We start from the raw sequence: 20,550 nt of genomic DNA, 5'->3' as shown, positions 1-20,550 counted from the left end.
ACAGCAGCACTTTCCATTTCAATCTGTCAGCGAGCTTGAGGATGGGGAGAGGCGCCATTCGCTCGTCCAGTCAGACCTTCATCAATAAGTCAAGAAAGCTGCAATTACACGACTGCCTTGCAGACGAAGGGCAGTGAACTGTGCCCGGTAAGAGGGGAACAAGCGGCACTAGGTGACGCCGAGGCATAAGTCCCAGCGAGGGGGGTTGGCTTGTATGGTACAGCGCTTGCTTTGCATGTGGGAGATAGCAGGATCAATTCCCGCATCCTCCAGGTGTGTGCTTAGAGCTTGATGTGCCGAAAGGTGTCCTTTAGCCTGTGGTCCCGCCTTACATGGAGAGCATCGTGCAGCTGTCAAGCGTTTCGCAGCCACGCCCCCTTTTCATCTTCTCTCTGGCTTAAGCGTCACTCCGCCCCTCTCTCTTGACATTTCATGTCAGCATGTCAGAAGTCCAAGTGACATTTTTAATGGCTGAGTGAGGGCACGATGCTGAAGCAGAGAGGCCACTTCAGCCACAGAGACTTGTGCTAGGTGAGATCTGAAAGACGGACTCGCAACAGAAACAGACCAAAAATGTATCGGTGAGATCAAAAGGCAAATGCAACATTCAGCAGAGGGCGTCTAAAGATTAGGGAACGGGCGACTGAAATCCATGTGAGGCAAACTTTCTGGTATGTGTACTGCAGCTGGGCTTGTTGGCGTAATTGGTAGTGCGTCAGTCTCGTTTTCTGAAGGGCCTGAGTTTGATCCTCACACGGGGCAGGGCTGCTTCCTCTCTTGCTCTTTTCAAACACTTGCGGCAACTGTTCGCTCATAACCACGTCTGGAATGCGTGACCTTTACACGGGCGAGAAGCAACGCCGCATCCCTTTTCTAAAGAACATTCACATTCAGAAATAAGTCAAGAAATTTGCCATTACTTTCGCTCGCACTGCTGTCAGCCTGCCCATGTTGCCAAAGAAAGATTCACTCGGCGTCAACATGACAGAACAGCGATCACTTGAAAACAATGTTCCACACTCCGTAAGCAAGAACTTCAGTGTTTGCAGTCACCCGATATGCCGATAGTCAAAGGAGCGCAAAACACGAAGCGTCAAAAGACAAGATGAGTTGATGGAAAGAGCGTTGAATTGATAAGCACAAAAGTTCAGCTCGTACAATAGGCAACGAAGGTCCCAGCGTCGTCATCTCACTTGAAAGGACTGCCTTGCAGACCAAGGGCAGTGGGCGGTGCCCGGTAAGAGGGGCAGAGGCGGTAAGACATGATGCCGAGAAGCCTGTAGCAAGGGGGATTAGCTCAAATGGTAGAGCGCTCGCTTAGCATGCGAGAGGTAGCGGGATCGATGCCCGCATCCTCCAGGTCTGAGTTTGGATCTCCGGAAGCCTGTTGCTCTCATTTAGCCTCTGCGACTTCTGACAGGTGCTCCTCCGTTGCGGAGAGAATGTCCTTCAGTTGTCAAGCATTGAAGGGTCACACCTCCTTCCCAACCTCAGTCTGCACTGAGTGCGTCTCCGGCATTTTCTCGTCCAATTTGTCAGCTTAGCAAGTGAAAAGTATATCCGAGTGAAAACAGTGCTGATAATACTCTCACGAATTGTTAGAAGACGTGCTTTTGATCATCGATTGCTTAACAATCACATTCGTTCGACTTGAGCCATCAAGCTCGTAGTTTTCCTTCAAATCTTGAAAGCTCTCAGTGAGAACATCATAGGCTGCAGGACGCCCCGTAACTTGATTACTTCAACAGAAAGAAGAGCAGACAGCTCCACAAATATGCAAGGCGCAGAGAGCACAAGGCGAGCCACACACGTTTCGGTGGCTGAGAGAGGGCAGTTTTTGCTTCTGCATTTCCCAAGTAAGGACGCATGACAAGCGATCGCGGTGCTCATCTACGACACAGTGGTGATGAGTTTTCAGTACGTGTTCTTTTGAACGAGCAATGAGGTTGCCGCCTTGGACAGCTGACTGCAAGCTCTCATTGTGCCACGTGATGAGAATTCACCAGGCTCGTTCAGTCATTAGTCACATTCCATTATTTGCCATAAGCAGACGCTGCGAAGTGATGTGGATATCAGTTCCCAGTCTTGTGGAAGAGGAGGAAAAGAGCACACGAGGTCTCGTCCAGGAGTTGAACCCGGGACCTCTCGCACCCTAAGCAAGAATCATACCACTAGACCAACGAGCCACAGCAGCACTTTCCATTTCAATCTGTCAGCGACCTTGAGGATGGGGGAGAGGCGCCATTCGCTCGTCCAGTCAGACCTTCATCAATAAGTCAAGAAAGCCGCAATTACACGACTGCCTTGCAGACGAAGGGCAGTGAACTGTGCCCGGTAAGAAGGGAACAAGCGGCACTAGGTGACGCCGAGGCATCAGTTCCAGCGAGGGGGGTTGGCTTGTATGGTACAGCGCTTGCTTTGCATGTGCGAGGTAGCAGGATCAATTCCCGCATCCTCCAGGTGTATGCTTAGAGCTTGATGTGCCGAAAGGTGTCCTTTAGCCTGTGGTCCCGCCTTGCATGGAGAGCATCGTGCAGCTGTCAAGCGTTTCGCAGCCACGCCCCCTTTTCATCTTCTCTCCGGCTTAAGCGTCGCTCCGCCCCTCTCTCTTGACATTTCATGTCAGCATGTCAGAAGTCCGAGTGACATTTTAAATGGCTGAGTGAGGGCACGATGCTGAAACAGAGAGGCCACTTCAGCCACAGAGACTTGTGCTAGGTGAGATCTGAAAGACGGACTCGCAACAGAAACAGACCAAAAATGTATCGGTGAGATCAAAAGGCAAATGCAACATTCAGCAGAGGGCGTCTAAAGATTAGGGAACGGGCGACTGAAATCCATGTGAGGCAAACTTTCCAGTGTGTGTACTGCAGCTGGGCTTGTTGGCGTAATTGGTAGTGCATCAGTCTCGTTATCTGAAGGGCCTGAATTTGATCCTCACACGGGGCAGGGCTGCTTCCTCTCTTGCTCTTTTCAAACACTTGCGGCAACGGTTCGCTCATAACCACTTCTGGAATGCGTGTCCTTTACACGGGCGAGAAGCAACGCCGCATCCCTTTTCTAAAGAACATTCACATTCAGAAATAAGTCAAGAAATTTGCCATTACTTTCGCTCGCACTGCTGTCAGGCTGCCCATGTTGCCAAAGAAAGATTCACTCGGCGTCAACATGATAGAACAGCGATCACTTGAAAACAATGTTCCACACTCCGTAAGCAAGAACTTCAGTGTTTGCAGTCACCCGATATGCCGATAGTCAAAGGAGCGCAAAACACGAAGCGTCAAAAGACAAGATGAGTTGATGGAAAGAGCGTTGAATTGATGAGCACAAAAGTTAAGCTCGTACAATAGGCAACGAAGGTCCCGGCGTTGTCATCGCTCTTGAAAGGACTGCCTTGCAGACTAAGGGCAGTGGGAGGTTGCTGTTTTGAGACGGAGGCATTGGGATGGTGGGCCGAGATCTATTCTTCTTAAGGAATTCTTCATCGTGAAAGATCGGTCCACAGGTCTTCCAAAGAACTCGGGGAATCATGTGCTACTGAATGGAGTGAAGTGCTGAAACACATGACATGCCCCCTTGATCTCACATGCACAATTCTGCTGCAACATGCACAGCTACCGTCCACACCAGGCAGTGGGGCTTCAGCAGAATTTGCTACGCCACCTGCAATTACATATCCAGCTGCACACATATACATGGCCCTTCTTTCCTTTTCAGGATCTCAAAAAAAAGCATAGTGTGGTTTTCCTGCCACCTGATTGACCTCATCTCCCTCAGAATGTGCCCCGCCACATTCATTGCTGAAGCAGGACGGAGGCTAACGGACATGTCAGAACAGTGAGGTTCAACGATCTCTCCAAAATATTGTGGTTGTAGTGGAAGAGATATGTTTTAAATTGTACCTTGGTATTTCAAACTCTCTCTAGAATGTTATCCATTTCTATTTTATTTTGACAGGAACTGTTAAAAGGCTAATGACACTAGATGAAAAGAGAAGAAAGAAAACACAACATTTCAGCCGTGGAGGCTTCTTCAGGTGTGAGGGCTCCACGGCTGAAATGTTGTGTTTTCTTTCTTTTCTTTTAAGCATGGAATAGACCTATTACTTGTTCCTTTGCAGCCTACACATGGTGATGCAGCTCCCCACCTAAACTGCAAATGATACTAGATGCCTGGTAGTTTGTGGTACTTGGTTATTGTCTTATGTTTGCTCAAACTGCATATGTGTTGTAGCAGCGATGCTTATTAATAAGAAAGAATTAAGTGTTCTGAGCCTTCCCAAATGAGGCCCCATCTCTGTTCATCTCTGTGGTGCAGCTACAGAGAAACTATTCATGCAGGCTGATTTAAGGTTTCCTTTGATAAGGGACAGCTCCCAAAGGGGGATGCACTTAGCTAAGCCTGGCTATCATGATCAATGGTCATCCATTGGCGCCTATCTGTCTAGGGAGTGCCAGATGGACATCTGGACTGCATTCCTAGGTGTCAGGAGTAAATGACTCATATCTCACCTTGATCAACCAATCAGGGACTGGTAGGGCCGTGTAACCCACGTGGGACTCTCATGCCCATGGAACTTTCAGCCAATCAACGAGCTGAAGTTCCTCCAGGTAAAAACAGGAAACACAGAGAGCCTGTAGTAAGATTCAGGAGAATTCTGTGGACTTTTCTAAAGGGAATTCAAAGGAGAATTCCAGGGCAGGACGGCCCAGGAGCAGAAGGCTCCCAAGGGCAGGACATTCTCGCAGAGCGCCTCCTGACCATCCTGAGACTCAGCCTGGACAACCACGGAACGGCCAGTGTGTCCGAGTGCCAGAACTTTCCTTTGTTCTAAGAGTCAAGAGCGGAGGTTGCCAGAGAGTAACCAGAGGATCCACCTGAGGTTAGCACCAGTAGCAGGCCTCGTGAACAGGTCGGAACTGTGGACAGCTGAATCACTATTCAGAACTAGCGCTTCATCAGGAACGAACCGGTCTTCTTCCTGACTTGCTGGGACCCACAGTCATCTTTTCTCCTGTGCGCAAACTTTGCTAGTTAAAGCCAACACTAACTAGCCGGTCAGTGAGCATCTGCAGCGCACCATCGCAAGCCGCACAGTACAGGCAACAGGCACCGCACTGGCACCGAGCCAGAGAGTGCGGATTGGACAGCAACAGCCTGCAACTGTTTCTTTGAGTCAGCAGGAGATCTGAATCCCCAGAGATTGGATGAGTATTCACTTATTACTTCACTGCATTACTGCTCGAGAATTCAATTGTTATCCCAACCAGTTGATATCAATTTAATTCCTAAGAGTTATGTACTTGTTTTGAGTATCTAATGTAGAAGTTATAACCAAGTTCATTTATGAAACGGTCTAAATGAATGATATACTGAATGTATGTCCCTCTTGGTTTGGAACTCTTCATGATTTAATATATACCTTTTGTATTCTGCTAACCCACACTCTTAAGATCTGTTATGTTTATATGTACATTTTATGTATTAATAAGTGTATTAGTATCTGTGTGTGTGCGTTAATGAGTTAACCGGTTTTCTAATAAAATAAACCGGTCGGTTTTCTAATAGCCATTAAAGAATCATTTTGTGACTTACTGCTACAATTAATAATTGTCCCAGTAAATACACAAAACCCCTACACACGCATGGAAACCAATATTTACCTGCTAATCCAGTATGCAGCAGAGAACAGTTGGACAGAAGGTTAGTATCTGTCGATACTGCATCACAGAAGTCAGTCTCTTCCCCCTCATTATGCAGGCTGACTTGTTCACGATGAACTGTCCTCCAGTGACAGTCAGCTGCAATCACTGACTCAGACATGGTGTTGATACACTGACGGCACTTTGGCTGATTTGGTTAACATGCTTTCCTCTTAAACAGGAGATGCTGAGTTCAAATCCCAGCAGTGCTTTTCTTCCTGTCTTGTCTTACAAAATGTATCACTATGGATGATTACGTACAGCTTGATTTTGTTTAACGCAAGTTTTCATTTTCTTTCTGGAACAACTTGCTTTTCATGAAATCCATACAGCTTGTGAAAGATGAAATACAAATATTGCCTTGTATATCGCAGGCTGGTAAGAAAAAAGCATTATTTTCTTTTTTTTAAGCTTGCAAATGGAGAAAAGGGACACACGTGAGTCTCTGTTAATTGAAAGGTTAGTGGTTTGAGCCCACCCAGAAATGCACTTCTCATTATTGCAATGTAAACCTCATCTCTACTTATTCGGATTTCTTAGCAAAACCTTAACCCACTTGATATTTGCAAGAAATGTGAATGTTTTTGTTAAACAATTAAGTATGTAAGTCAATATCACTGGGAATGGCCAATAATGACCAACATTCAAGGACATCATATTCAGGTAAGGACTTTGATCTTCGAACGGCTAGCAGAAGAATTCTCTCGATGCATCCTTAGTTAGAATATTTAAAATTACGACACAGATTTCTTGGAGAACTTGACAAGCAAAAAAGACAATTGGACAGCATGATTATGCTAGGACTGTACATTTGTATTTTAATACTTTTGTATATTTATCTTAATTGTAATATACATGTAACCATAAATGCTGTTCTATGTAAATACATTTTGTTGTATTTTATCATATTTTAGCTGAGGGCACAAGGGGGTCTATTATACCTTCCGAAACTTCCAAGACAACTATAACAGAGGCTCATATTTTAATATAATTTGCTTTAAAAGAAAACTACAATTTGTACGATATCAACCCTCAATATCGACGTTCAAATGAAGGATTTAAAGAAGCAACAGCGATAGGAGAGTACATTGATTTTGGACCAATGTTTGCATCTGAACAATCCTTCCTCCTGGAAAGAAGAAAAAACAGGTATGTTTTGAGTCTCATGATGATGCTCTTCTGGATAAAAAAAAACAGTGCAAATTTGTTTCGGATGTATTTTGGATAACATTATAACTGTCATCGAAGAGAAATTTGATCAGTTGAATGCAGTCAAAACTTTTGACATTTTATATGATGACAGGACGTACATTTAGGACTCAGTACCGATAACGCTGCTGATATTGATGGAGTAGAAATTAAGTGTATTGGTAGTTTTATCTGAGGCAAGAAGTACTAGAACACCTCCTATAAAAATGTTAGGATTCAGAGCAAGAAATATTTTTCCACCTCACCCAATGGTATTGCATTAACGAGGCTGAATCTGGCTTCTTATTCGCCAGCTTCTTCTTCTGCCTTAAATGCTGCTGCTGTGATGTTATGCCGCCTTTCACCTGTAGATGGCTCTTTACAGTAATTTTTAAAAGTACTAATCGGGATGGATTACTGTATTTATCCTCAGTAAAGGGGAATATGTAAGTGACTATCCAAATATAATTTTTGTGTGAAACACATTTCAGAAAATTGTAAACCAATTTTCAAAACTCACAATAACACAAACACAATAAGTAAATAAGACAAAGGCAAAACATAAGTTCACAGGCACTTTCTGCATATTTACCACGACCTTACCTTCTGATCATCAAAAGTCTTAAAATCTTGCATTTTACAAGAACTTTTTAATATAAATGGGACATTTAGAACATGGCATATGAGAATATATGGTTAACCGAGGATGAGCAACGGGTGATGGCACTTTCTGCTTCTTGCTATAAACCTACCCCCTGGTTATAAAAACATCTAAAAATTATGACACTGAGGTGTGAGAGACAATGGAACAGACTATCAAAATCCTGAACTTTAGGAAATTTTACAGTACCATTTTTTCAAATATGACCCTGTGAACATGGCATGTCCCTCCTTCCTCATTACCAAAACATCTCAATGTTCCGACACTATGTACATTGGTAATTACAACACTTCACTGTTGCATTTCTGAGTTGTGACATTGTGAACATGGCATGTTAAAGTATATAGAAAATCTAGATCAGAACAGGCTAAATGCAATTCATAGTGATTTATCATTTTCTGACTTTCTAAATGAAAAACAATTTTTTTCGATGATTATGACACTTCGGTATGACATAAAATATGCTTCAATGACAGAATAAATAATCATGGAAAAAATACCCACAGTGGACATTCATAGTTGTGATTATAGGAATGTTAAATATCAGGTGAGTAGCTGCGTCAGCATGCGTAGGCTGCAAAGGAACAAGTAAAGGGTTATTCCATGCTGAAAAGAGAAGAAAGGAAACACGACGTGTTGGCCGTGGAGCCTTCTTCAGGTGTTAGAAAGACAGGGCAGTATGCAAAGATAATTTTCTTTTTATCTTTGCTGACTGCAGTTTATCTTTGATGACAACATCAAAGACATTAAGGAATTCTTACGGCTAACAGCTCCACATCAACTTCCTTTTATAACTAACCTCATCAGTTCTCTCAACTGCACTCTTCCAGTTTCTCACTTCAGAGAAGGATAAAAAACTCAATCATCCTCAACAGAGAAAAACCATCAACACCCCTACCACCTCCACCAATCCTAACTTTGTTGTTACTATACCCTCTGACCTTTCCCTTTCACCCCTTTGCATCCTCAGCTAACATATTTTAATATTACAACACAATTACAATAGATTGTACAGTATTTACAGTTTAAAATTAAGGTAAATATGTCCAAATATCAAAATCCAACTGCACAGTGCTAACAAAACAATGCTTGTCAACTTCTCAAACAAATCTGCATTGTATTTTTAAAATATTTCAGCAGAAGATGTGATGGGAGTATAAATGACGATTCAACGATCATTTTTCTTGGGTGAATATGGTTTTCTGGGGAGTTGCGATGTTGGGCATTATTGGACATTTTTGACAAGTGTTGAACAGTCACATTTCCTACAAATATTAAAATGGCTATGGTTTAGCTGAGAAATCCAATTGACCTATGCGAAAACAATGTTTACATCGCAGAAGAAACCCATCCCTGGGTGGACTTGAACCACCAACTTCTCAGTTAATAGCCGAACGCGCTAACCGATTGCGCCACAGAGACTGACTGGTGGAGTCTTTTCTCGAATCAAAAAAAAAAATCTCTTACCGTTTATTTTGCCAGCCGGTAATATTTCTTCTGCACTGATAACCAAGAACTGAATTTCATGTTTCGCAAGCTGTGTGAATTTCATCAAAAACAAGTTTTTGAAAGGAAATGAACACATGCATTTAACAAAATCAAGCCCTTTGTGATTGCCCGAAATGGTACGTTCTGTATTACAAGATAGGAAGAAATACACAGCTGGGATTTGAACCACAGTTCTGTTGTTCAATAAAGAGGCACTTTAACCAACTAGGCTACGGTGACAGGACAACCATCACCTTTTACAGCCACTTGGACACACAGCTCTGAGACATCTGCGTTCAGAAAGCGCTGAACCTGCTCTCAGAGCAAATTGCCTCTTTTACATACAGTAGCAGCCCCGACACTGAGAAACGAAGAGAACTGGCTTTTATCTGGCATTTTTCATGTCCAATGCGTTTGACATCTAACAAGGGAGACAAAGTTCTTTTGCAACTCTATTTCTTCTTCTTTTTTATTTCTGTACGCTTTGATAAAAAACTAGAAATCGTGCAAGGGAAAAATGTCTTTTTTTCATAGAGAAAACGTGGACCGGGAAGTGTTGTGTTGAGAAGAAGTGATTTAACATGATACGTGACCTAATTTATCGGAGCAAATGCTCACCCAGCAAGGTCTGGAGAAGTTGGAGAGTCTGGTGGATGTGATAATTATACGGTGTTGTGGAAGAAAACAGTCTTTCTTTGAATTCTCAATCAATCTGAATTTCAGCGCGAAACATAAACCCTTTGTCTGATTTAAAGAGATAATATTTTAAAACTAATAAAAAATCAGAAAACACGTTTCTCACTTTGAAATTTTAGACAGGGCGGTATATTACTAGTAGCGACACTGAGCACACTATGGGGCAATTCCGGTTATGTGAAATACCAGCAGTTTAATAAATAACGCATCTGATTTTGGATCATAAGATTGTAGGTCCGACTTCTACCTGGCTCGTGTAAATTTTATTCAAGCTCCTCAGTAATAGATGTCTATTATGTAATGAACCGCACCTGAAAGCAAACACTGGGTCTGTTTCTTTTGTTTTCCAGCATGAAATAGCAAATCGTTACAAAAAGCACCTGCTAATGTCCAATAGCGTTTTTTTTTTCAAATTACATTTTCAGGTTTCAGACACTTTTTAATAAAACAAAAGTGTCCGGAAACTCCCTAACTTTCAGGTTTGCTTGAACCTGTATTAAAAGAAGTTATTTGAAACTTCCGGGATCCCATTCTCTGATGTAGCTGTCTCTAAAGACGGATGTGATGTTTCGCAGATGTGAACTGTGCCTTCTCTCTTGTGTTCAAGGGTATTCGCTGTGTGAGATCCTAACTGTATGTCCAGTAGGGCTCTATTTTGTTTAGATTATGTTGTGTACAGATAGAACTCAACTGCATGGTGTGAATTCTGTGTTCAGGACGAGCAGAACCTGAAAAACTAAAAGTAGACCTCAATGCAATTTGAACACGCAGCCTTCTGATCTTTAATCAGACCACGCTACCTTTGCACCAGGAGGTCACGACTATCAGCTAATTTGAATTCCCGAAAGGAGACAAATCAGCTTCACAAAAAATTCTGTGAAGAGCGCCGCTCTTCTGAAGAGAGTCTCTTCATCCCAGACCACATTTTATTCTTCCTGCGCAGCTGATGTGCAGGTGTTGTTCTCAATAACAGATCCAGGAACACTGACTGTTTTTCTATTTTTTTTAATTAAGTACCCCATGGTGCAACGGTAGCACGTCTGACTCTAAATCTCCAAGTTCATTTTCAAAGTATATCAGAGTCAACTGATACTGATGAGGTTTTGCTGCTACTGAACCCGCAGTCTTCACCTTAAAGTTCAATTCCCCAAGCCTTCTGACCTTATATGTCCATCCCTTCTCGTCAAAACTCATATTTTCACAGAGTACCCTACAGAAATCGCAGTATAGAATGAAAAACTCAAGTAGATCTCGGCCACTGTTGGTGATTTTCCTTTAAAAATTTATCTCCTGAAATTTTACGGAGTGTATCACTTTCACTGAGACCGAGGAGTGTTAAGCTGTACATGAGTCTTTGTGGCTCGGTTGTTAACAAAAAGGGTGGTGGTTTGAGCCCTTCCAGGGACGCTATGAGCCTTTTAATGTACACACCCGTCTCACTTTATCTCCACAGCCGGTCTCCACCGCAATCAAATACAGAGCCCGCAGGGGTCAGTAAGCTCGCATATATAGCTCACTGTGTATATAATGAAGAAGCAGAGGTTAGTTTCTTATCTGCGCGTTACAGGGCCTTATGCAACTCGTACCAACAGCTGAAGTTTGATCCCTACACGGGCTAATAGTTGAAAGGTCATTGTAAATGACATGTAAGAGATTTATAGATAGATACTTTATTGATCCCGTGAGGGAAATTAATCAAGCTTATCCAGCTGGCTTTTATGTTTCACACTAAATTGCGATCTTGAAACCAAAATAGTTAGAAATATGGAACACAACCGTTGTTCCCCAAGAAGGAAAGCTGTTTAACACTGATGACACACCTTTTTATTTAACCCAGATTGTGAAGACAACTCTGCCCTATCAAAGGAAAATGTTGCACAAAAGTTGGAAAGCACACTCTGAATCCATCTGTACTGTATATTTGATTTCCGCGAACTGTTCAAGGCTGCTTGGTGCTTCGCAAGCAAGTCATTTCAGGGAAGAAACTGAGGACGCACGACGACTATTATACCTTGTGATACATGCAAGACATCTGTAAACGAAGATGTAATTACAGTTAAATTGGCAATTAAAAGAAAACCACAATTTGTATAATATGATTTCTCTATGTCGATGATCAGTTGAAGGATTTGAAGAAACTATATATTATTCCTCGATATCGATGATCAGTTGAAGGATTTGAAGAAACAGCGGCAATAGCAGGTGATTTTGGTTTTGAACCCATTTTTACACCTCAATAATTCTCGAAAAAAGAAAAGACAGGCATGTTTTGAGTCTCATAATGATCATCTTCTCGATCCAAAGAAACATATAAATTTGATTCCTTCCGTAGTATTGGGATTTTCTTACGAAGATCTCACGAAGTATTGCCAGGATCTATATTTAGCATTCGGTAGCGATAACACTGCTGATATTGATTGAGTAGAAATCTATGATGTATTGACAACTTTATCTGAAGCGAGAAGTCCTAGAATGCTGCCTATGAAGTGTTAGGATTTATACCAAGATGTACTTTTTGTTTTCAACCCAAAATGCTGCTATTGCATTACACATTATATGAACATTACCAGTTTTGGTAGCTTCTCTGCATGATTTTTCAAAACTGAAACTAATTACAAAATTACTTAAGATCAACCATTACAAACAATTATAAATCAGGGCTAATATTAATATCAACTGATGTTACTACAGAAAAAAAGATTTAACTGAAATATGAATAAGACTATGCAAGCCTAAAAAGAAGAACAATTCAATTTATTTAACTTTTTTTTTGAGAAATGGGCTCACACACCGGAAGACACTAACGTTTCTCTTCGTTAGAGTATGTGAATAACGGTTTAACCCAAAATGTTTGGAGTCCAGAGGGAGGACTTGCTCGCTGAATGATCTCTCAAGAAATCCCTGGTGAGATTCAACAGGTGTTTTCTTCAACAGCCACTAAAAGTCTGATGACCTTCTCTGGATTTCCTGAATATGACGTAAAATTAGTTCAAATCATTTGGTAGTTAACAGAACGAAATGCTTTGGAGGTACATTTAAAACAGCAGAGCAAGACTGTAGCACTGCGTGTGTGACTGAATTTAATTGTGTAAACCTGGCTCTCTATGAACACGAGCAAAGAGTTCTTACTCAACAGAAGATTGCAATGTGAGCACAATAATTTAAGACATCTAGAGATGCCAGAGATTGAAAGGACTTCATACATGAAAAGCATGCACTCTACCACTGAGCTACATCCCCTATTGCACAGATGGTGGAACTGACTTAAAGATGTGCATATGTTCACTGACCACAATCCACCCTTCATGAATAATTGAAATGAATAATTTATTTTTATATCCAGTCACATGGGCGACGGTGGTTGATTCTTCAACGGGGGAGTGCGTTTTTCTACCTCCTTACTCGACTGTCTTTCAATTATGTTTTCTTTGAAACCTTTTTGCATCTTTTAAGTGCTTGTGATTAAATTACGCATAGAAAAACAGCAGTACAGTTGATGTTCATGGACCGATGCACACAACTCCAGTGATAAAGCCCTTTTGTAAATATTGTAGAAGAACGTTAAAGGGCGAAACAACGCTCCAACCACGTGAATGGTAACAAGAAGGATCGTGTTCTTATTTAATATGTGCTTTTGAATTGCCTTGTCAATACACACAGGCTTTAGAGATGGACAAATAATTTACAGTGGTGTTTGTAAACAAAGATGGAACATGTTATTTCTATACCAGGAAGAAAGGAGCAGACTCTTAAACTTTAAGAGACAGAAACAACACCTCATCACAGCTAACACTAATTAAAACGACATCACAACAGAAGAGTGAAGCCTTGAGTGAATCAAATTAGTTTTTGTTGGTCATCTGTGTCTTCATAACTTTGTAGGTGAGAGAGAGGATTGCGAAAATGTGCAGGTGCTTCTCAGAAGTGCGTTGGTGGTATAGGTTCCTTCAAATAACTGAGCCAGTGCATCCCCAAATCTTTTCAAGATGATCTGTGATCTGGTAACACATATCCTGAAACTAACATTCGAGGTAGGAAGTGTGCTCTTAAACAACAAAACACTCAAAAAGGAAGAAGCAGATCTCTGTACACAAGACGGTAGTGCGATATTAGAATTTCAGAGTTCTTGACGGATTCAGGCTCCTTCTCAGAGGTCCTTGCTCGCCAAATAACTTTGCATCTGAGGAAGAGCACCACGGAAAAAACCCAACTCAACAAGAGAGCGCGTTGGTTGCTCTTGCTCTTAATGCAAGAAGCTGTTTTTTTTTCCTCGCAATAATAATTATTAACCAGAAACAGCAGTACAGGTAGGTCGCATTTGTGATTATGTCACTTCTCTGCTTCAGCAAGGTCAATAAAAGACTCTGAAAGTAGTAAAGCAAAACTGAACTCAAAATCATATTAGGAATTAAGAGCGATATCTCCATACAGGTAATCCAACAGAACGTTGAAATATTTGAATATCATCTCTCTGTATATTGCGCTGCTTTTAACCCAGAGTAAAACTATTGGATTGAAGGAATGCTAACCGCTGGGTTAAAATGTATAGTTGTTATTTGGAGAAATCTGTAAACTCGTGATCTTATATGTTTTAAAAGACAGCACAGGAAAAAACAGTGCTGATTATTTTCCGGAGACGGAGCACTGATGACCTATCCGAGCTAATCGATAAAACCCACCCAGTGGATACTCTAGCAGAACGTCAAAGAACATTCACCTTTGTATCCAAAGAAACCACAGGAACAACATCAGGAAGCACAATCAATTCCCCTTAAGGTATGCTATGTGAATTCATGAAGTTAATCCTCTGATCTCTTTTGATCACGAACAAAGTACTTCTGATGGAGCGCTATGTTCAAAGATTTAATAAGCTTTACCCCTGCCAACAATTCGGCGTGAAGAATTAAAAGTTTCACAGACAAAAGCAGCTCACCACCACAGCCAATATTAAATGTACTGTACTTGCCGGTACACTATCATGTGCACTGCCTCAAAAGTGATCTTGGCAGATGTTGTTCCCTACATAAAGCTGAACGTACCAAAGAGAATTTCTGTTGAGAAAACAAAATATTTTTTCTGCCTTGATGTTAAGCCTGTCTTTTAGAAAGTCTATCTCTTAACACCTCCTGCAGCCTAACAAAAAGCACTTTTACTGATCGTATTGCAGGTCTTAAAACACTAACATTTGGCAGCGGTGGGATTCGAACCCACGCCCCCAGAGAGACTGGAGCCTAAATCCAGCGCCTTAGACCGCTCGGCCACGCTACCTTCCTCCATGTCCATCTTCCTCACATTGCTGGCTTGGACTGGGGGGCTTCAGCGCTTGTCGTCGGATCTAATGATATCATGACATGTGGAAGTGACTGCACCTTCACCTTCCGAGATGCTTTCAATAGCACAAACGCTACTTTCACCGGCACAAACATAGCAATAACGAAGGAGGTGGGTTTCATCCTTTGTGCTGTTTGTAGGGGCGCAACTCTACGTCGATCTACTGGCTTGAAGAGCAAAAATCAAAATCCTCTCCTACTACTATTGCTTTTTTCATAGTTTCTTCAAATCCTTCATTTGAACGTCGATTTTGAAGGATATTGATGATAATACCACATAAATTGTGGTTTTCTTGTGATCGCCAATTTTATTCAAATATCAGCCTTTTTTACGGTTCCTTGCGTGTTTCACAAGGTATAATAGCCCCCCTCGCATCCTCAGCTAACATATTTTAAAATTACAATAGCTTATAAAGCATGCATGTTTACATTTATATTAAAATTAAAGTAAATATACAAGAATACATACAGTACTAACCCAATAATTCTTGTCAGGTTCTCCAACAAATCTGCGTTGTTATTTTAACATGTTTCAGCTGAGGGTGCAAAAGGAGTATAAATGAATTTTCCCGCCAGCCATTCAAAGACCAAATTCCATGAGTGAACATTATTTTCTCAGAAGTTGCCGGCATTGGACTTTGCCGGTGGTATTGAATTATGTCCAAACTGTTGTAGTAGTTCCTTCTTGAAATTCGACACGTGCAAAGCACTCGTAATATCATAGGTGTTAAAGTTCGCTGAGTCTATTCGAGTCATGGTGTGTATCCCTGCCTATCATTGGGAGACAGGTAGCTTTTTTACACTCAGATTCCAATCTTCAATGCTTTGTGTGAGAGCTTACATAACTTTCATTTTCTCACATTTTCTGACGACTGTTCCAAAGGGGCACCCTGTCAATTCCGAATACTTTTCAAAAATCTGCCTGCATGTTTGATTATTGTCATTTCATTTAAAAAAAGTTCAATATTGATCATAACTAAAGAAAATAATGATCATGAACAAAAAAGGGATAAAGATGCGAGTCGATCTTGAATCACAGCTGGGTGACACGGGCTTCTGTTCTGATATGGTTGTATGAGAAACAGGAGGAATCGCCAATCTCCTATAGAACATGAGTTGAATCAGGAGTGAGACATTTCGTATACTCGTGCATATGTCAACGTCTGACCTACATCGTAAAACTAACATTAAGTTGTCAGAGACATTCATTTATATACAAACAAGAGACAGACCAAGTAATAATTCTACATTAGTTCAGGTGGGTAAACCTGAACTAACTAACTAATAAACCTATTAATAATTCTACATTAACGTGTCCTACACTGATCAGACTAATTGACATGGTCTGATTCAGAGCCTGTGCAGTTCGTGCTAATTACAACAACGACAGTTCTGAACCCTCATCACCGAACTGAGCACAAGTTCAGCTGTTCTCCAGTTTTGTTACGCATGGTTTTTCATTGCAATTGAGTTCAGAGCTGGAGCTGATCTCCAGACAGTACAGTGTTTTGGGTAAGTTGTCGATGCAGGAGGCTGCAGACAACTTACCCAAAGTGTTTTCTATAGCTTTCAGGTGCAGTTCATTTATATAAAAGAATGTAAGTGGTATAAACTCAACAAGCCAGATGGCAGTCGAACCCATAATTTTCTGACACGAGGCCTAACGCGTTATTCATTACGCCACTGACCCTGCTATTATAGTGTTAAAAAAACGCGTTTTCTACGTCTGTTTAAAAATCACTAAAAAAGACAAAGGGCTTGTATGTTGCGCTAAAATTCTGCTTCATTTCGAATGCAAATAAAAACCGTTTTGATCCGTGAAATCATACATTTGTCACATCCTTCATACTATACTTCTCTCTTGTATTAGTAAAGCATTTTGATTTAAACTGAACAATATATTGTAACGCAACAAGGGCGCATTAGGTCGGCCCCCCACCGTCGGGGGCTCGAACCCGGGACTCCCTTGTCTCTCTGCAGCAACCCAGCCCGGTGAGCTGAAGAGAGATCTCCCCACAACCCCCGGGCTGTGGTCCTGCTATCACAGGGAAGGGCAGTGACGTCACCTGCTCTGGTACACCGGCTCTTACACAGTGCCTGTCGGCCGTAAGCGTTACACTATGAAAGGTTTCATCTATACACTTACACATAATAAGTATACGAATAAATACTCGGAAGAAGCCGCAGCTCAGGTATTAGAGAGATTTAAAATCGGATCGGAGGATTTAGAGTCCAGACTGCAAACCAACAGCTGACACAGGTCTTTTATAGAACTGTTTTGATTTCCTCTACTTTGTCCCCGTGACGTCATTGTCCTGCTCGCAGCCGAGCCCGACACACGTCTGGTTTCTGTCGCTGGGCGCATACCCTGCGGTCCATGCGGGTCCTGATACCCCAGTACAATGACGGGGACGCTAAACTGTAAACAGGTGCCGTCCTTCGGCTGAGACGTAAAACCAAGGTCCTGACTCTCTGTGATCATTCAGGAGAATGGTGGTGGTGGCGGGGAGTCCCCATTACCTGTAAAGCGCATTGAGTGGAGTATCCAGAACAGCGCTATATAAGTGTAAGCAATAATGATTATTATTATTATGTAAAATGCAATAAAAAATAAAACAAAATATCAAACTTTGATTCAAAATAGATTAATATAAAACTGATAAAGCTAATGCTTTTTTCAGGGCTATATCTACTATTTTTTTTTTTAAAGCGAAGTCTGTCGCGACTGAAAGTTAGAGAAGGTATACCAGCGGGTGCCTTCATATCGTGAGCGTCAGTCTCGCCCGTAGCTGCGAGAAGGTTAAAAGCGCACAAGTGATTTGTCTTTCGTCAAAGTAACTGCCGGAGCAGTAAGATGCAGAGCACAATCCAGCAGCTGTAGACGATGTTCGGGGAAGAGCTTATTCTGTTTTCAGCACAGGGAGTGAGAATGAGCTCAGTCCGGCTCCCAGCAGAATCCATCCTGGTTTGGTTACAGTGAGTCTGAGGCTCTTTGGATCGTAACGTAAAAAAAAACAATTGCTCACATCGTGTGACTTCCACGACAGGAAGGAAAGATATCACTTAAAAAAATCAGAACTGAAGATTTGGATCCGGGGCCTCATACTTATAAAATTATTAAAATAATAATTATCAAAATATCAGATTGTGTTTCTGCAAAATTTCGTGCACAGTACGCCATTTTTATCTAAAACAGTCACAACGAGGGCTTTACACGCAGTCTGGGGTATTTTCCCCTTTTATATTTTTGCCACTTTAAATCGAACCTGTTATACTCCCAGAAGTGCACAGTAGCTAGTACTTAATAAAAATGTACAATTCACCGCTGGTATAAACAGATGTGTGCCGTGTTTGCCTTTGTAAGCATTTGTTTAAAAAATAAGTTCACAATACGATAAAAACACAGAAAGCACAAACTTTATAATACAACGATACAAAATCAATACCAAATCATTATGCCAATTAAGTAACTATCCTTTGAAAACAGAGAACACCTTTATATCTACAAAAAACTTGACATTTGTATGTATTTTTGAATTACAAAGCAGACAGTGTAGTCCCTTAATTCAAAGATCAGATCTTGGCAAAAAAAAGACAATCAGACGTGGGCTGAATTCGGAACAGGAGCCTTTGCTTAGTCGATTATTGAGCTTTTGATCAATGTCTGAATAAAACAGAGTCGCTTTTTTAACTCTTTGATTAAATTACATGAAAAGCACCTTCCTTCGAGCCGGAATCAAACCAGCGACCTAAGGATTCCCTGTTGACTCCACTACAGTCCTCCGCTCTACCAACTGAGCTATCGAAGAGATGCGGTGGCATTGCTCTCTGGCACATACTGCCCAATGAAGTAAAATGTGAAATGGGTGATTTAAATCCCACTTCGACATCAAGTTTCCAACTCGTTTCCTTAGTCTCATTTACCTTGAATTTAAGCCACGAACCAGGATTCTACTGTATAAACTTCCAGGGATATTACAAAATGTTTGATGGGGCATCAATCATTCCAGGCGGAAATTGATTCCTTTTTTTTCTCGAGGGATCATATTAAACATTTCATTAGTATCGAGAGGAGGATCACCAGTAGACACAAAACAAACAGTTTCTTTCTGTCTTTATTAGAAAGTAGCGTTTGTGCTACATAATATTTTCGTGGAAATAAAGAAGTTGTAAATTTTAAAAATTTATATTTGAATCGAAATGTGGTTTTGAGTTAAATATTAGCGTGTTCATGTAATTAGTTTGTGTTTGTCATTACTATATATATTGCCATGTTACTAGAATTTGTAACTGAAGTTTACTAGTTGTGTTTTTTATGATGATTAGACATTTGAATACAATATTGTATATAATGTATAATTTGAACTACATATTGTTCAGGTGTGAATAATTGTATATTTTAATAATACATTTCTAAAACAAATCATTGGCTTTATTTACTAGTTTCTACACCTATAAAAATCTTTCTTTGATGTATAATAGACATCAAAGAAAGATGTCTATTATACATCAAAGATGAGCAGTGTGTGTCGTGTTCACAGCTGATAACTAGAAGATGTCTGGAAGAGGCAAAGGCGGAAAGGGACTCGGGAAAGGAGGTGCTAAGCGTCACCGTAAGGTTCTCTGCGACAACATCCAGGGAATCACCAAGCCCGCAATCCGCAGCCTGGCTCGCCATTAGGGAGTGAAGCGGATCTCCAGGCTGATCTACGAGGAGACCCGCGGGGTGCTGAAGGTGTTCCTGGAGAACGTCACCTACACAGAGCACGCCAAGCACGCCAAGAGGAAGACCGTCACTGCCATGGACGTGGTGTACGTGCTGAAGCGCCAGGGCCGCACCCTGTACGGCTTCGGAGGCTAAACAGGAGCGGAGCTTCACTACCGGACCCCGACGTATAAACCCAAGTGACACAGTGATATTTGTCACTGCTGAGGTTGCTTTATGGGTCTATTTTCTATACTGTGCTGATAAATTGGAAATCAAATGGCAAAAAAGACCCGTTCCCGCACCTAAGGTCAAATATTAGGAATCAAAACTGCTTGAGTGTATGGAAGCACACAGCTTTATCAAGATTTCCAAGTGCAAGATCTTTTTATTCATAAAAGACCCTATTTATGTTGTATGAGAAATATTAATATTAATACAGAATCATTTTTCACCAAATAAATGGGGTTCCTGACTTCAGAAAGCCTTCTAGACAAATACTAAAAGAGCAAAAATTCAATTTGGTAAATGAAATGAAAACACATACCCTACCAAACCTTGAGTACAGGCCATTCAGGATGATAATACAAAACCATTTATAATTCAACAAATAAAACCTGTCAACTGGTAATCACCACTTATCATAAAAAAATAAGTAGCAATACACAGTAGGGGACTCTTGGGTGCAAGTTAAATCCATGCAAGAAGGGGTTTAGTGTTATATTTCCAAATCAGATATGCAAATGAGAGATCTGGCCCAGCCAATCTCAAAGCTCCCAT

General features: G+C 41.3%; 5 non-coding genes across 5 annotated transcripts; 1 reads left to right on the top strand and 4 right to left on the bottom strand.

Annotated features, from left to right (window-relative positions):
• The first annotated feature begins 1,286 nt into the window (after nucleotides 1–1,286).
• trnaa-agc (transfer RNA alanine (anticodon AGC)) lies at nucleotides 1,287–1,359 on the top strand. Its single transcript has one exon. It is a non-coding gene; the product is annotated as a tRNA-Ala (tRNA).
• Nucleotides 1,360–8,899: 7,540 nt separating this feature from the next.
• Nucleotides 8,900–8,973, bottom strand: trnan-auu (transfer RNA asparagine (anticodon AUU)). Its single transcript has one exon. It is a non-coding gene; the product is annotated as a tRNA-Asn (tRNA).
• A 5,948-nt stretch (nucleotides 8,974–14,921) lies between these two features.
• trnal-uag (transfer RNA leucine (anticodon UAG)) lies at nucleotides 14,922–15,003 on the bottom strand. The gene has a single exon. It is a non-coding gene; the product is annotated as a tRNA-Leu (tRNA).
• Nucleotides 15,004–18,785: 3,782 nt separating this feature from the next.
• Nucleotides 18,786–18,874, bottom strand: trnay-gua (transfer RNA tyrosine (anticodon GUA)). The gene is given in 2 exon segments: nucleotides 18,786–18,822; nucleotides 18,838–18,874. It is a non-coding gene; the product is annotated as a tRNA-Tyr (tRNA).
• A 1,358-nt stretch (nucleotides 18,875–20,232) lies between these two features.
• On the bottom strand, nucleotides 20,233–20,288 carry LOC148666056 (U7 small nuclear RNA). The gene has a single exon (XR_015939048.1). It is a non-coding gene; the product is annotated as a U7 small nuclear RNA (small nuclear RNA).
• Nucleotides 20,289–20,550: the final 262 nt, after the last annotated feature.

This window comes from Lepisosteus platostomus, chromosome 5 (genome assembly GCF_059453375.1).
Source record: "Lepisosteus platostomus isolate fLepPlt1 chromosome 5, fLepPlt1.hap1, whole genome shotgun sequence".
Classification (NCBI taxonomy): domain Eukaryota; kingdom Metazoa; phylum Chordata; class Actinopteri; order Semionotiformes; family Lepisosteidae; genus Lepisosteus; species Lepisosteus platostomus.
Note: the sequence above shows the minus strand (reverse complement) of the source record. Positions and strands in the feature narration are given on the sequence as shown.